The following is a 5,765-nucleotide window of genomic DNA, read 5'->3' on the forward strand; positions in this document are numbered from 1 at the left end:
CGAGCTTGGTTAGGTGGGAAATTCCTATTGTAGTGTACAATGGACGAACCTCACTCTTGCCGAGTATAGCTAACATAATCATTCTGAGCTAGATACCTTCTTTGTGAGTTCAAATGATCGCGCAGGTCGGGCTGTGGATCATATTGAGGACTTTATCCTGAACTCAAGTGATTTCTCAGGTCGCTCTCAACTTGCCTTCACGCTGGCTCTCCATCGAGTAATTTTCGTTTGCCAAACTTACGGCTCGCGGTTGAGATCGAGGACCTGGTTTCTCGACAAGCGTTCATGGGGCGCAACTATTTACAGACGGGGTGGATTTCTCCTATTATTCCCACGAGCTGGAGCATATCGTTCAGGGAAAGGTGGTGTTGGTTGTCTTACCAGTGACAAAGGACGCCTTATTGGCGAGGCTATCCTTCTTCCATCAGGACGAACTAAATTAGCTCGCCTGTGTTCTATTCTAACATCCTTAGTTCTTTGTGCCTGGGGCTCTGACCATGGCACAGAGGGATTCGTTGGAGTATTTTTCCTTCGTGAGCTTGTCGCAACCCCTTCTCGCAGGTTATTATGGGCATTACTGGGAATGTGGGAAGAAGGCACAAAGCTAGGGGTCACAGTCCTGATCGACTGACTGACATGCTGATGATGACCTGTGGGCTGAGCACTCCGGTGGTTTCACTCTGTAGGCATAGAACTCAGAGTGGCAGTTATGAAAGAATGACTCGGATTAGACCGGTTATTCCTGTGGGTCTTATGAGACCAACTTTGTCTCTTTCCGACAGTAACGGTTGTTTCAAGAGGGTGTAACCGAGCCAAGACCTCTTAAATCTACCTATTTTCTCTAGCGAGTTGGCTCCGTAACTGGGAATTTTCCATCTCGACGGTGATCAAGTATCCTGGATTAGGATATGGTGGGAGTGATGCTGAACTTCCGGCGTCGTCCTAACCCACCGGTTGTTTCCCAGGACGTTATTGAACATGTAGGCCCCTTTCATTGGGAACAACGGTATGATGGGCCTCCTGCCCATTGAGCTGTTTCCTCTCATTATCATGCATCGATCGAGTGAGCACCATGATGAAAGTTGACTGAAACTTGTGAAGCACTAATTTCCTCTCAATGAAAGCACCAAAATGTTGACGTAGTTTTTCGCCAATAGTGTATTAAGAAATTAAACAGGTAGATTAGTGCTGACTTATAAACCGTAATGAAATAATAAACACTCTCTCAAACACGTATAACTTTTACTTGGTTTAGTAGTTAAAATTCACCTTGTCCACGAGTCAATATTATTACTTTCCTCTCTCTATTTCTGCATGGTTTGTGTAATACAAAATATGGCTCTCCTCTTCTCTGTCCATTATCCCAAATATTTATAGGGGAATTCCATGGACAAGTTTGGGTAACCGCGTGAATAAACTACTTGAATAAATGAGGGGGAGAGACTTGAATAGTGTGAGGATGAGGTGGAAAGGAGCTGAAAATTTCTGAAAAGAAGAGTGGTCCCCACGTGTAGAAGAAAAAGAAAGGGTTTATACCCAATTTTGGAGCCCTAGAGAGTTCATTTTTATCTTCTTCAACCTTGGAGCAGCCACCATTTTGGAGAGAGAGCTACCATTGTAGAGAGAAAAATACCCAGAAAAATGAAGAAAAAGAAAAAGAAAAAAAATTTATTTGAGTGTTAGTTTTAGGTTTGGTATTTTTCTCTAGTAATTTTATTTAGAGATTTGGCAAAAATCAAGAGGAAGAAGAAGAGGATTTTGGGGGAAAAGCTTGTAGTCTTGTGACAAACTCCATATGGATTTTTCTTTTTATCTTTCTCTAATTTAGAATTTTGTATTTTTGTACATCTATTTATGAATTAATTTCTATTTTGCTAGTATTATTTTCTTGACTTGAAATTGTGATTTGGTACTTTGTTGCATGAATGATTTGGTGGATGAGTTTTGTTCATTCAAGTGTGTATATTGCCTAATGCTTACTTTTGTTTGATCACCAATTGTGGGTTGATGAATTAATATTAATTCTGGAAAGGTTAATGTTAATGGACACAAACTTGAATGATGCAAGTTCTTAATTTCTTAGATTTGGATTTGGATTTGTGATTGTATAGGGATATATTATCACCTTGCATGACTTAGAGGAATTGTACTTATATTGGTGTTCTTGAAATTAATTGGGCATAGGAATATGTTAATTAATTAAAGAACCAAACCATAAACACTTTGGAAAAAGGATTATGAAATTTAAATTCCTAGTCTACTTTGCCCAGTTGATATAGCATTCCTCTGCAACATTGTTACCATAATTGCATTTTTAGGACAAATTAATAATTCTAGCATGTTTCTTTTCTTAGTTTTTGTTTGTTAATTTTATTTGCTTTTCATTGATTTAGTTTTATCCTATTGTTTTACTTTTATTTGAAACCAATTTGTGAGTAATTAATTTTGTGAATTAATTTCCAATTTTCAATCCCTGTGGAAACGATACTTGACTTATCACTTTATTACTTGTTTGACAACTGTGTATACTTGCACACACTTAGGAAAATCCGCAACAATTACTTGTCAATATTATATATATTAGTATTTATATATTTATTTTGAGGTAAATCTTCATTTTTGTGTCTCGGTTTGGAGTTTGGACTCTCGGTTTTGATTGTAATATCTCTGGCTAGTTTTTTCCCTTATTCCTGCATCAATTCTTCAGTGCAAGAGACTTAGAGCCCTTGATAAGGCATCCTAATGTTGTAACTTTGAAAGCTTACTACTGGTCTGTAGATGAGAAGCTGCTCATATATGATTACATTTCCAATGGAAATCTTTCCACTGCACTTCATGGTAAGTTTCAGCATATCCCATTATCTGACTTGTGCTCATGAATTATTTAATTATTTTGATTCTGGTTTTGGAGTTTGATTGATCACAGGTCTTGTGGTATTCATATTTTGATCAATTTGATTTCTTTTCATGTAATCAGGGAGGTCTGGAACAGAGTCATTCACACCCCTATCATGGTCTGTTCGGCTAAAAATCATGAAAGGAATTGCTAAAGGTTTGGTCTATCTCCATGGTCTGTTCAGCAACAAGAGCATGCTTTCAAGAGTTATTTGAAATTGAGTTTGTTTTTAGTATATGTGAGCTGTGTTGTTACTCTTCTAAATTTTGAAACGCCTCCACCTACTAATTATTTAAACATTTATCTGGTATTATTTCATTATTGAATTGTTTTTCTCTTTTTTCTTTGCCTCAGGCCTCAAGGGTACTGAAATTGGAGAGAAATAGTCTGGAGTATCTTCTACACCACTTTTGTGGAGTAACTGCTAATAAAGAGTTTGTTTTTTTTCCCTTACTGATATTCATTTCTTTAAAATTTGTGGGGCGTTTTATATAGTTTTAATCTGTGTTTAGGGACTATAAACTTTCATTAAGGGGTTGTGAATGGTTTAATATGATAAGGCTTGAATTATGGGCTTGAATCTGTCTTTTGCTTTCATTGGGTAATTATTTCTTTTATTGTGATGGCTGAGGTATTTTTATATGAATGATGATGATTTATTTACCCAATAATCTATTTCTTTTTTGATTGATTATTCTCTATTTTCAATGCTTGCTTGTGCCTTGTACTTAGTTTCTAGCCAATCTAAACTCACTCTTCTGTTATTTAAGCAAATGGCATACGATGATCCATGAGCTAGAAAATGATTAGTTTCAATTTTTTGAATTTTAAGTAAGTAGTATCATGATCCATGAGCTAGAAAATGAACAAACAATTTGTTTCTGGATAATTCATTAGACAATAATAAAAAAAAATTTATCAAGATTATCCTTAAATTTTAAGAAATTGAAGCATAAAAATGTCTAGTGATGAAAAAAGAGAAATCATTTTCTTTCTTGGATCTCTTTCATTATTATTATTATTCATCGAAACACAATTTTCCCTAGCATAGTATAGATTCCAGAAATGTGGTAAAATTAGTATTGTACCTCTACTAATCTTGGCTCAAAGTAATCCCTTTTTCAAGTGTTTGCTTCCTAGACTGAATCAAGATTTATTTACATAGATAGATACTGCACATACTATTATTAAAACTTTACTGGAAATTGACTTTAGCTTTATATGAAAAGGGTATGTGGAAAAAGTTACAAAATGAGGTGAAATTAATGTAGAGGCACATATCAAGGACTCAATAATGTATGACTATGAATTATCATTATCAATGCCCATGTAATATCTATCTTTTTTCACATTATATCTATCTATGTTGTGTCCATCATTTTTACACATTATGAGATTGAATTCGTACATCAGTTTTACACGTAAACCTTATTTGCAAATTCTATTTTTGAACATCAGTTATAGTCTGAAGCCCTTAGATTTGTTTATAGTGTAGCTTGTGTGTTTATTTAGGATTTTCTTATACTAACATCTATTGCATTCTGTTTCAGGTTCTAGGGAGTGGTTTTGAGGTGATTTCTGTTGGAAGAAAAAAGCTTGTTCGTTCTGTTCCAACAAAGTTGAACAAAGACCATTTCATAGTTGGTGAAATGGGTGAAGCTGAGAAAAGGTCAGTGCTTAGAAGAACACTAAAGAGTCTTTGTGTTAGTAATGGTTGGTCTTATGGCATTTTCTGGTGTTTCGACCAAAGAAATCCCATGTAAGTTTTTTCTTTTTGTTCGTTTTGTCTTTTCTTCTTTACACCACACTCCTTTTGTTCTTTTCTTAATCAATTCTATAACTTTTTTTAAAATTTTTAAATATTTTTCCCAGTCATATTTGAGATTTGTGTACCCATGGTTTTCTCAAATCAAGCATAGTTCTTTCTTATTTTCTTTTTAAAAGAATAACTCAAGCTGAGAAAATGAAAGTGCTTTACATGGGTTTTTTTTTTAAATTATTTGGAGAGAAAAATTAAAAATTAATGTTGCTCAAAACCCATATTTTGTTTTTCTTAATCTGCATTTTTCACTCTGAGATCAAGCTTTGTGAAATTTCATTTAACCATTATAATAAGTTAGCATCATTAAGAAGATAATGGATTTGCAATATGTATTTTCTCAATATTAATTTAGCTAACTGTGAATTATGCTCTTTGGAATGGTCTCAGGCTGTTGTCTCTTGAAGATGCCTACTTTGAGGACCCAGTTGGAGCTGTCATTGAAAATATGCTATTAAAAGTCCATGTGCTTAGAGAAGGATATGCCCCTAAACATTTGTTTTTTTCTTTATAAATGTGTCAAATGCATTAGAGAAAATATTTTTTTCTTTTCTCTAAAAAGTAATAAAGTTGATTAGAGGAAAATAGAGGGCTAATGTTTGTCGTTTGTATATGTGTCAATGTAGAATTATTGGTCAAACTGCTTTAAATGGGAAGTACCAATGGATTCAAGCTGATGGGCCAAGTGGGGAATGGAATTCTTTCAGATCTACTGAAAATAAACACACATTTCAGGTATTTCTTCTTTCTTTTTCAGTTTTTAGAGTTGAAATCACATACATATGTTGAATTTTTTGAAGTTAGAATTGTTGTTATGTTTGCTTATTTTGTGAATTTTCTTTCACTCTACAGGATGATTCTAAGGTTTGCTATCAGTTTTCCTCTGGAATAAAGGTACAATTTTTTTCTTTTTGAGTACTTTAATTGAGATTAGTATGGTAGAAACTTGTGTTATAAATTTTATGGTTTCTTCTCATATGTTGTCAAAGTTGTTCAATTCTAGCTCACAACTCAGAATTATTAACAATCAAACTCACTTTGTAGACCATT

General features: G+C 34.3%; 1 long non-coding RNA gene across 1 annotated transcript; it reads left to right on the plus strand.

Annotated features, from left to right (window-relative positions):
- Window positions 1-2,594: 2,594 nt before the first annotated feature.
- On the plus strand, window positions 2,595-5,190 carry LOC133784197 (uncharacterized). Its single transcript, XR_009871192.1, has 5 exons — window positions 2,595-2,838; window positions 2,978-3,052; window positions 3,251-3,330; window positions 4,447-4,655; window positions 5,106-5,190. It is a non-coding gene; the product is annotated as an uncharacterized LOC133784197 (long non-coding RNA).
- The last annotated feature ends 575 nt before the right edge of the window (window positions 5,191-5,765 follow it).

This window comes from Humulus lupulus, chromosome 6 (genome assembly GCF_963169125.1).
Source record: "Humulus lupulus chromosome 6, drHumLupu1.1, whole genome shotgun sequence".
Taxonomy (NCBI): Eukaryota; Viridiplantae; Streptophyta; class Magnoliopsida; order Rosales; family Cannabaceae; genus Humulus; species Humulus lupulus.